The sequence below is a fragment of the Capsicum annuum genome, chromosome 3 (assembly GCF_002878395.1).
Source record: "Capsicum annuum cultivar UCD-10X-F1 chromosome 3, UCD10Xv1.1, whole genome shotgun sequence".
NCBI lineage: Eukaryota > Viridiplantae > Streptophyta > Magnoliopsida > Solanales > Solanaceae > Capsicum > Capsicum annuum.
In genome coordinates, this window is record NC_061113.1 from 121,745,543 (window position 1) to 121,758,126 (window position 12,584).

Sequence of the window (12,584 nt, forward strand, 5' to 3'; positions counted from 1 at the left end):
ATCCCTAAACACTTATTTATAAGATTTCAAAGGGTAGTAACCCATAGGCTTAGTTGTTCACCAATGCCTTGTCCCTCGATAAGCCTCTTTCGAGAATATTATAGGTTACCTAATATTCACCTAAGTCCCTCTTTTGAGGATTACAAAGGGTTTCTATAGCTTCAAGATTTCACCCATCAAACCTATTTGGGAATTTGGAGTTTTCACCCCTCAAATCCCAACTCATAAGCTCAAGCAATAGTGAAACCCATACGCAACAACTAAAATCCATGCAACCACAACAATACCCACACATAATCATACACTAATTTAATATAATCCAAGACTAAATTATTTAGCTACTCATGAAGAAAGGAAAGAGAAATATACCATGTGGGTCAACTAAAACATTCATTCTTCAATAAGAAATTAAGAAATTTGAGTCTCCAAAGTTAATTACACACTTACCCAATTGGGGTTTCAAGCTTATAATTCAAAACTATATTGTAAGACAAGCAATACCCAAAGAAGAAAGGGTTTATTCTTATGTATGATTTGGGATTCATCCATGACATTTAACAATTCTGCTCTTGGACCAGTTCCTACTGATCCGCGATCGCAAGTATTTGACTGTGACCGCCCGATGCGACCGCAGTTAGAATCCTTGAACATATTGCTCTGACCATCTTCACTGATCACGACTACAATTAGTGGACTGTTGTCACAGTAACTAAGGCTGATGCAAACCATATCTTCAGCTGCACTCTTCGATGCTTCCCTTTTATAATTTTCAACTCCAATCCATATCTTTTGACCTCCTTATCTTTTTGCCTGCATCGAGTGGATGTTAGTGCATCTAACCATAAGTTTGTTTCATTTATGCATTCAAATCAAGGCATTATGCTGAATAATGAGTATTAATGGGTGGTAGAAATACCACTCATCAAGTAGCTTGGGGTACGATTACAATAAGGAAAATTATAATACACGCAACTATAATAGAATATATAATTTCCCACTTCCCTTACCTAGCTAATCCACTAGGGTTCCCACAACCCTAGTCAAGGAAATTAGCCGGTCATGCTTATGCAATAATCCATTATAATCAATGAACAAAATATGTAATGACTTGCATAATTATGAAAGAGTAAAATCCAAAATCTCTAATTAAATATTAAACCAAAAAACTCATGAGCAATAATATCAATGATCAAAGTATGTGAAATTATGAATAAAAATATCAAAAATGTGTAACAAAATAAAGGAATAACCCTAAAGTATTTATTGTATCTCAAAATAGCAAAGGATTCTTAATCGAAACAATATAGGAAAAGTAAGTCGGCACTAGTTACGATTCTGGCAATGAGTTGTTGTGTCTGGTTGTGACTCATTACTTTCTGTCATATTTTTCTTCAGGCTTCAGTGGCTATGAATCGTTTAGTCTCTTTACGAGTCCTATGTAAATAGTTGTAGGCACTCTAGTGAACTTTTATCTTTAGGGATTTTGACTCTGCTAACCTTAAAACTCCTCACCACGAGTCGTAGTAAGTCTTTATGACTTATGTCCTTAAATATTAACCACTAGAGAATCAATATTTAGGGATTTGTACACTTTTCTCATTATGACTTTACACTATCAGTCTTAGTTAGACTTTGTGACTCGTAGTCTTCCTTAACTTGACTTTTGCATACTTTTTATGCCCACAGTTATCTTTGCGAGTCTAGCTACGAGTCATAAGGTAACTTATCAACTCATACCTTGAACAAAACATCAATATTTTAGCACTTTCTTTTATTTTTTTAGCACTACTTCCGACCTATTTCCCCTAAAGAACACATAAGACACACATCATACCAACAAAATAACCTAAGTCAATGTATAATTTTACTATTATAAGCATCAAATGTTCCATAAAACAATGGAACATATGACATTCTCAGAGCATGCGAGTCCAGCACCTCATCCCTTTAAGATTTTTAGATTCTTTTTATCCATTAACTTTCTGGGACAAAAGTCCTTTTAATAGTGAATATTGTAATGACCCTTCAGGTTATTTCATATATTTTGGCTTATCTTTACTGTTTGAACTTATCTATCTCATCCCCAAGTCATTTATGACTTGCTAGGACTGACTATTTGGTTATCGAGCAGTTTGCTTGGTTTTTAAAACCAATTCCCTATTTAGTAGTCTTTGCTAGTTCTAAATGGCCATCAGGCAAAAACATTAGTAAGATGATCACAAAATCAAATTCTAATTGCATTAGCAGCTCTGGAATATCAATTTTAGTCTAGGTAGACTATTAGTTTGGGTCTCGATGCACCCAAGCTCATTTCGGCCGATTAGTTGAAAAGTAGAAAATTTAGAAATATGAGTGTAGGACCCATATTTGGTTGAAAAGACATTATATTTAAAATTTGACTTCTCCAATGCATCTGAAATGTCTTATTTAGTGGGGTTACATAGTTTATTTGTGAAAATTGAATTCTGGATAATTCTCGAGGCATAAGTATTATCATCTGTGATGATAGAGGTTAGCGCGATCGTGGTGAGCCCTATCTCTATTGCCCTTGTGCGATTGTATCCCACTTGTGTCAATCTCTGGATCTCATAGACCCCAATGTCACAAATTTAGGCATTTTCTCTCACCCTTAAGAGTAAAAAATTCTAAATAGGTATGATAACTCAAAACTGATCATTATGGGTGACTTAGGAGCTAGATTACCATCTATTATTGCAAATATCTTCAAATTTCAGGTAAGAATCCTTTGAATTCATGCTTGAAATTCTTAATTTGAACCTAAAAGCCCAAAATATCTTAGGTCTTGGTTTTGGCCCCAAAAATGCTTATTTTCACATATTTCTTGATGGTTATAATTCCTTGTCCATGTATGAACATTGGGTTGACCTCAGAAACACGTTTTCCATAAGTGGAACCTACTTGGGTTTTGGCATCATTTTTGGACCCAAGCACAATAGTTTGATGGAATTTTGGGGACTGTGAAGTAAAAATGGACGTGTGGTGAATAATGTACGATTTTGCGGTTCGGCTTTGAGGTAGGCTTCTATCTATTCTTCTTCATAGATGATGTGTGATATATATTGTGTGTGAATATGAACATTAAGATTGATTGTAAGTAGAATGCCTTAGTCTTGACTATTGAAGTTGGGGAACTAGATGAGAGTTTTTAGCTCGTAAGGTGAAATGCTTAGTACCTTTTTGAATCTTATTGGCTTCTCCCGATATTGAACTAATTTGTAGAATGAATACACTATAATGCTAGGTTTGAGATGTGGTTTTAGCATTAGAAGTATGGTTAGTATGTTTCACTTTATTTGGTATATTGTTGTGATCTTGAAACTTAGTTTAGGTGAAGTTCACTTAACTAACCTTGTTTCTAAATGAAGTTCCTATCATAGGATTGGTTATGGCTTCCTTGACATTTGGAAGTTGAACTTGTTACCTTAGCCTAGTTTGGCATGTAGATTGCCTAAGTATGAAAATTGAGGATTAGAAGTGGGATCGTCCGACCCACCTTAAGCCAAGACTTATGTTAGCTTTTATGGACTTATTTAAGGATGTTAGACATAGTTCGAACTAGTAAACCTTAATGTAAGATTACTTTTTGGTTGACGAATAGTGATGGTACTTTCACCCAAATAATGACTAATGGCTTATGGTTATGATATTCGTTTTAGAAATAATATTAGGCCATTAGAGATGTTATTTCCTCTTAGATGTGATATTGGGACTTTTGATATGTTATTCCTCTTCAATATGATAATTGGCCTATGGATATGATATTTCTCATATTCATGATATATGACTTATTTACACGAGATACCTTATAGATGTGATATGCCTCATAGTATGAGTTATGCTTATTAATGCATTATGCCTCCTAGAAGTAAGATGCCTCATATATGTGAGATGATTATGGATATTCTTCATAACTTATAGAGATGTTACACCTTATGAATATGCTATGTCCTATAGTTATGAGATAATTTATACATACATGTTTATTGATGTGAGATCTAGATATGCATGTGGGCCTAAGGCCATGATTATAATGTTATGATTATTCGAGAAATATTATTGGGCCAACGGTCGTGTATGATATTGGTTCGATATTCGGGAAGTAATTACCCTTGTAAATGATATGGTTGTAGTTTATGAATATATAAATATTCATATATGTACATATTTTTGATATGGGATGGAAGAAGGTGCAATATGATATTTATGATTCCAATGTTTGAATACTGGTAATGACATGCATAGATTCAGTACATTAATGATTGTTGCATCAATGATTGATATGATTCCAATAATATTATAATATTATTATTGTTCACTAACAAAGGGCTAAAGCCCAGCTTCTACCTTAAAACAGATTTCTTTATAATAATAACTACATAACTTAATGAATAATTTACATGTATAAAAGAGGTTAATGATGATGATTTAAAGATTTGACTGAGATCTATTCTGGCCCAAGATTCGACACTACTATTCAATTTGGTCATGAGATATTCTGACCCTTTCTACACTTTTACAGAGATTTATTCTTGAAGTTTACTCTGGGTAACCAACTTATAGATTTACACTCTTTTAACCACGACTTGCATCCGCACACCTATTATGTATATATGCTTACGGATAATGTGATATTGATGATGAGCGATGGATCATGAAAATATAATTACCTTGCTTCTCTTCTCATGATCATTTAGTTTAGCTCTTGTGGGGCTTGTCATTTACTTTAGCCCTTGTGGGGCTTGTTATTTACTTTATCCCTCGTGGTGCTTGTTCTTTAGTCCTCATGGGGATTGCACTTTACTTTAACCATCACAGGGTTCGCTCTCTATTACTGATATTGATTTGGATATTATGATGATGCCCATAAAGGCTGGGGGATATTATGAAGATTTTATGATGCCCGACAAGGTCGGAGGTTATTATGATGATATAATGATACTCGGCAAGGCTGAAAGATATTATAATGATGTGGAGATGCCCAACAAGGCCAAAGGATATTATGATGATGTGATCATGACCGACAATGTCGGAGGACCTTATGATGATGCTATTGATACCCGGCAAGGCCAGAGGATGATTATATTGATTATGTATCCTGCATTCATTCTTGCATGTGCATCTCCTATCATCAGTGTACACCTATATCTATCAGCCAGTAAGGGACGGTTTTATAAATATTGGTGATAACTATGCCTTGTGTTGTTTTTATATGTTGATTAAAACTTTTGAGCCTAGGGCAGTGGGGGTATACATAGGCTCGGCTAGGTATTTGGTTATCCAAAATAGCCGATTACTCAGGCTGTTATTGATATTGTTATCATAATTTTTATGATCATTGTTATGTCTAGTTATGACAGATTAGTATTAATTCTGCATCGATATTTGAGGTATGATTCTGACCGCTTCTATCCTACAATTTAATTATTATGTATGGTTAGTTCATGCTGAGATATATGGATTAGAAGCTTGGAGTGGTTAGTAATAAATCCTGATAGGATTATAATAAGGCCTTAAAATAAAGATATAACGATCTAGGTTGTGCTTCGAGTTGACCTTATATCTTTATATATGTATATCTAGCTATATGTAGCTATGGTATTACCGTATATCCCTTCCTTTATTTGTTTAGATTGTATATTCATTTCTTTTCCTTATTTATTGCTATATATCCTTCCTTTGTCCTTTATTCATATATTGGCCATTGATATAGGGTATAGTGTTGAAATTTCTAAGTATGTCTTGAATAGGGAAGTTCACCCTTGGTATTTTCTTAGACTTAATATGTTAGTCTCTTGAACATGAATAGGATAGAATATCCTTATTATACCAATGGCTTTGTTATATGGTTACTAGACTCTTCGGTGTAGTTTTTATTTTATTTATATGTTATATATATCAGCTTTATCTTTGGAACTCAGTTCGAAGTTGCCGACTGACTACAATTCCTTTTATTCTCATACAATACTTCTGTAGCCTACAGATCATAGTATGGGTTATCGTATCATTAATATGTGCTTCATACAGAGCAACCATAATTCAGATACTTAGAGTGAGCTCCTGATGTTTAGAGTATTACTTATCTCTCTCTTATATAATAGACTAGTCTTTATGTTGTATTCAGAGATAAGTTATATTAATGTATTCTTTTGTACTTCAGTTTGTACTCTTGTATTATTATTAGCTCTTGTCCTGACACCGACAGGTTTTGGGATTATATTATGCAATTCTTTCTCTATTTCATCTATTCCACAATTCTTCCTTTATATATTTGAGTAGTTCGTTACTAATTGTTCCATACTGTGGGTTTGGATTGCCTACTATAGGGTTATAGTAGGCGTCATCATGACCTGAAAAGTTGGGTCGTGACAAATTCATATAAAACTACTATGACAAATATGTCCAAGTACCACTTGAACACTCTGTTCATCAAGTCCTAAAAGCTGCAGGAGAATTCGTCAGTTCAAAAGACATAACAATAAATTTACAGTGACCATATTGAGTGTCACATTCATATTTTCATATGTTCGCAATTTTGAGACTCAAAAAATTAATTCAAATAATTAGTTTTAAAATTTGGAGAAAGTTGCCACCTAATTTTAGGAAAACTGGGAAACATATTAATTAAATTTTTAAAAAATTAGCCTGCGTAACCAATTAGATTCTATGTAAGGGCTTAGATTATTTCAAAGAGAAGGTGTTAGACACCCTTCGAAATCTATAAAAGTGTGTCCCAACTGAACTCAGTTTTTCAATTGAAGAGGAGATAAAATAACATTTTTATGAGTTTTTATAAACATAAAATATACACAAATCATTAAGTAAATCATGAATAATGAAATGTCCTAGTATTTTCCTATCATTAAACAAAATGAATAAATAAAATAAATAATAAACAAAAGTAAGCCCCATCTCATATGCATACATATGATGGCCAAGCATTAAAACTCAGTGAAAAGAAATAAATAAATAATCAAACTTGAACTAACATTCATCTTTTGTAATGTGATGGCCTAGAAAATCCAATAGAAAGATTTTATCATTGGCTAAGTATTGATCTATAAAAACAATAAAACATGTAAGGTACAAAATAACTAAAAAAATAATTCACAATAGGAAAAAAAATAGTTACTATTAAAATATATAAAGATCACATCTATACCAAGATAAAATTCAATTGAAAATTTGAAACTAACTAAAACAATGTAGAGCCGAGAGATACGTAAATAATTAAAATAACACCTACACCATTTGGGAAACAAAATATCAATGGTATGAAAATGAAACAAATCAGAAAAAATAAATAATACACTAATAAAGAGTAATATAATTAAACCCAAAAAATATACGACCTACAAAATGCTAACAAAATATAGATGGATAAATTCACCAAAAAAAGATCAAAAAGTACGGAAACGCTTGAAAATAGTAACAATCATTCTGACAACATTAGAAACAAACTAATCAATAACAAAAATAACAAAAGTCATGAACGTCAAACAATATCATATAAAAAATGGAGAAGTCACTGAAAAAACTAACCATTTCGCTGGAGTTAAAACCTGTTCTTTGTTATTTTTTGTATTTTCGGCTAGATCTGGAATTTTCAATTTACTGATAGTTTTTTTCACCATGGCTCATCATTGTTTTACTGTTTGATTTTACGGTCATTGAAAGAGTGAGATGGTTTCTATTTTGAATTTCTCTAGCATCACAACTTTGTTGAAAAAGACAAGGAGAAGTCGGAGTAAGAACTGGTTATGTTGGCATCGACGTCATGATGACTGTACCTCTAGCTCACTGAAATTGTTGTCCTTGTTGTTTTGTTCATCAGATTTTGAAATATTTTTTTAACAAATTTTATACTTTATGGGATATTTATGATAGTGAGTTTTGAGGGAGATGAGTTTGACGATAGAGATGGAGATGGTTGAAAAAAAGGAGGAAATTTAGAGGGTGGTATTTGTTTGCTTTGGTAGAAGCTTTAGTGTGAAGGAACTTGTTGAATGATGAACTTGTCGAATAATGTTGGTTTGTTGGATTGTTTGATGGAGTTTCATCAAAAAAATGGAAAAGGGTGTTATGGGTGGTAGTTTAGATTGGGTGTTCGTTGGTAGTTACTGGATGGAGAGAGTTGTGGTTTCTAGTGTCTGGACAGTGTTACATGAGATAGGAGAGTCGGTGGGTGGTATCCAAAATAAAAGAAACTCAGGAAAAAGAAAATAATAATTATTGTTCGCTAAATCTGAAAAATTCCACCACCACAAATTGTGAAGGAACTGGATTAGTTTTATAAATAAAACAAAATCACTCATGAGAAAAACCATGTACTCAATACCATAGTTTTGAAAAATCATGGGCTATCTAATAAATACCACGGATTATATAAAACTATGAATATTTAACTTATCTGTGTAAAAGATATCTTCTCCATATTTTATGAATTAACAGACTGTGATTAAAATAAATTAAAAAATAAATGTAATGCCTGATAAAAATATGATCTCAACTAAATACCAAAATAATAACTAACAAAATTAAAACAACATTTTCTTACAAAAAGACTACAAATACCAGAGATGGTTAAAAATTAATTAAAAATAATAATAAATTGATAAAGAAAATCCTAGTATCTTTTAAAATAAGGATAATCCTCAATAACTTGTGTTAAATTAAACAAATATATATATATAAAATTTAAATTTTGTGCTCTTTAACAAATAAGAAGCATAAAAGTATTTATTTAAAAATTTCAAGGTAAAATTAGGTGTCTACAACTGCCCCTTCTTCATTTGAAAATGATGAAAGAGTCTTTGAACAAAGAAGTTGATGCATAATTAATTTTGGCTGGACAAAAAAAAAAAGAATAACATGTGCACAAAACAATGTCAAATATTTATAAAATTTAGACAATACTCTCGGTCCATTGGTAGATATGGATTATATTTGATAAAATGAGAAAAATCTTTCAAAGATAAAAAATTCATATACCTTCGATGTTTCTTCCCAAATTACATCAGTGATGATCTTGTGAGACGCTAAGAATGCAAGGTAGCGTACCTATTAGGAAAAGGTAGCAAAAGCCCCAACTTTAATTTGATATGGAATTTTAATGGGTAGTGGTCCACCTTATCTCATTGAAAGATGGACGAGCCATCTTGAACCTAATAGGTCATTTGAATGAGTGGTAACCCAAATTATCTCATTGAAAGACAGATAACCCATTCTGAACTTGAAATGCCATTTAAATGGTATTTCTAACCAACTTGTGTCATTGAAAGGTGAATAACCCATCTTAAAAATAATATGTTATTGGAATGGGTGATAACAAAACTTGTCAAATTGAAAGACGGACGACCCATTTAAATGGGGACGACCTAACTTGTCTTGTGAAAGAGGGATAACCTATTTTGTAATTGATATTCTATTTGAATGAATGTACACTCAACTTGTCTCATTGAATGTTAGATGACCAAATTGAACATGGTTATCCACTTTAAATAAGGTGTCAATTCAAATTTGTTTCACAAAAGAAGGATGACCTTTTTTTGAACTTGATGTGTCATTTGAATGGGTGATAATCCAACTTGTCTCATTGAAAGGTGAACAAAAAATTTAAACATGATATATCATTTTAATAGGTGACAACCCAACTTGTTTTTTTGAAAGGTGGATAACTTATTTTGAACTCAATATACCACTCTGGATGAGGTGGCTATCCAACTTGTCTCGCTAATAGAAAGGTGTCCTTTCTTTAACTAGATGGTGTTATTTGAATGGGTGACAATCTAAATTGTTTCTTTATAATGAGGATGTCCTATTTTGAATAGGTCATGGCCCAACTTGTGTTATTCAATGACGGATGGCGATCTTAAATTTGATATGTCATTTGAATGGGTGAAGATCTAACATGTCTAGTTAAATAGCATGTGGCCAACTTGGATAAATGGTATCACCTAGATTGAATTTGGAATAATTGGTTGTTACTTCAATAATAATTTGAATGAATTGAGTCACTTTGATGCTAGTCTGGACATATATAATTACCTTGATGCAACTTTGTATAGTGAGTTTCACTTTGATGCCGACATGAGTAACTGGTCATCACTTTAATCATGGTCTAGATAAATGACCGTCACCTTGATAATAGTCTGGATAAATAATCATGAAATCAATGATAATATGAATGAATGGTAACCTTGACACCTATTTGGATACTTAGTCATCACTCTGATGATAGTCCAGATAAATGATCATCACATTGATGTTGGTTTTGATAATTGGTCATCACCATGATGATGGCATAGAAAATGGAGTAATTTTGATGTTTATTTGAATATTAGTCACCACCTTGATGATAATATTGATAAATGATCACACCTTGACGATTTGAACAAATGATCTCATCACCTTGATGATAGTCCAAGAAGTGTAGTCATTTTGTCACCAATTAAAAAAAAGAATCACACTAGAAGCTGATTATAAGTTGAATCACACTTGATGCCAAAAAAAATTAGTGGCCATCACCTTGATGATGGTCACGAAAGTTGAGTCACCTTTTAAGATATTGACTTCTCAACGTGTCTCATAATCACTTGCACTAAACTTGTTAGTAGCAAATGAAATACAAGGGAAACTAAGAATTTTGCATACCTTATGCAACATGTCAATTTGACTGGGTTGACTTCCCAATGTGTCTTATAATCATTTGGACAAAACTTATTAATAGCAAATGGAATGTCATAAATATAACCTAACATAAATTTTCACTATCCAACATAACATGTCGCAAATAAGAAGTAACGATCCAATATAACTTACCAAAAATAAAAAATATAGGAGTGGTGATAAAAAAAACACGTCACAAATATATATGTGACGATTCAATAAAATATAATATGTCACAAAGAAGCAGTTGATGATTCCGCAAAACATGTTACAAATATAGGAGTGATGATCCAATAGAACATGTCACAAATATAGGAATGACAATTCAATAAAACAAACCATGTCAATTTTACAAATGAACAACACAAATTAAGGAAGCAAACCCTGTCTTTCGTATGAATTAAGGAAAAAAACCCTGCCTATAAAAAGAACGACGAGTTATTTTGACAAATATTCAAAGTTAGGTGTTTGACCTAATTTTATTTTTAGCAGAAATGAGAATCAAGTATTGATTTAGTTGTTACAAAAAATTAGAATATCATAAAAATTTCTCTCTTGATTCTCTTCCAACTGAGATCAACTTTGAGATAACTCCTATAGCTTCAAGAGGTACCTCAAACACACTTAAGTCTCTATAAGTTTTCTGAGCTTTGCTTTAAATAAAGGTTTTGTATTAGACATATCCTCGTGTTTTATGTGCCTCACCACAAAGGAAGTACTCATTTTCATATATTTAAAGTATGTTAATTTGAAGACATTCTTAAAAACAATCTCACATTCAAAAGAATATTCAAAGCATGCAATTGTGATGCCATAAACATGGCCTTCATGTAAGTCTTTACTCATCTAAGGATATTTTCGATGGGATCATATAGGGCTTGCTATCATCTTGTAATATAGGCTTAGGGGTGGGCGGGATATTCATTTTAGATAAAAATGACAAATTCTGCTTAATCGTTGCACTGAATTTGTGCTTTTGACATTATTATGCCTTAAAGCTTGATCTACTTCTCATCCCTTCTTTTATTTTTACTTCTTTTTAAGTGTATGCTTGCTGATGCATTTTTCTAATTTTATTTTGATTTTTTTCTTTTCAAGCTTCTCCTCTAGTTTTAGGAGCGTTCTCCCTTTTGTATTTAGAATTTCTCCTTGACTAGATTTTGGGGGAGAGTTTTTTTACCTTCTTTCTTTTCTTTGAAGTTATTTTTGAGTCCTTAACTTTCAGAGACATTGAAACATCTGTATTTAGTAGCTTCAAACTTGAATATTCTTTTAAATTTAAACAGTTTTAGTGCGCTCAAGATGGTCAGGCCAAGAAGGAGATAGTGCATGTAAGCACAAAAAAAGATAATGGTTAAGATATGGTTGTCCAAAAAAAGGCTTCAAGCTTAAATGAGGACATAATAGAGAATGATGTCATTTGATAGGAACTAAAAGACAAAAATGTGTCAAAGAAGGCCTACGATCCTTTCCAAATTAAACATTACTCAAAATTTTAACTCAACAAACATTCAGGCCAAGTTCAAGATCAATAGTGGAATGCATTTTGAATTAAATCTAAAACTTGCCACACAAGGCACATGAAAAAATAAGGCTGGCTTTATTATTATCTTGAATATATGCAATAAAAAAATTTTAAGTGTCACAAAAGTGTGAATAAGAGTTACAAAAAGAAACTAAGGTTCATCATGAAGTCAATCCTCTCCAAATCTTTTATCCTTGCGATGCACATTTCCAACTATTTTGTCACCAACCAAGTCACTGTCATGATTCTAATGAAAAATATTTTATGTTTTTTGAAATAAGAAGTATCAAAACCAAGGAAGGTTTCTTATGTATCCCACACCGAAGAATGAGAATTATGTGTGCGTACTTCGGGCAGATATAGTATACAATAT

At 32.3% G+C, this 12,584-nt stretch overlaps 1 long non-coding RNA gene across 1 annotated transcript; it reads right to left on the reverse strand.

Annotated features, from left to right (window-relative positions):
- Positions 1 to 373: 373 nt before the first annotated feature.
- Positions 374 to 8,260, reverse strand: LOC124896647. The gene is made up of 2 exons (XR_007053003.1): positions 7,561 to 8,260; positions 374 to 810 (listed from the first exon to the last, which is right to left on the reverse strand). It is a non-coding gene; the product is annotated as an uncharacterized LOC124896647 (long non-coding RNA).
- Between the last annotated feature and the right edge of the window lie 4,324 nt (positions 8,261 to 12,584).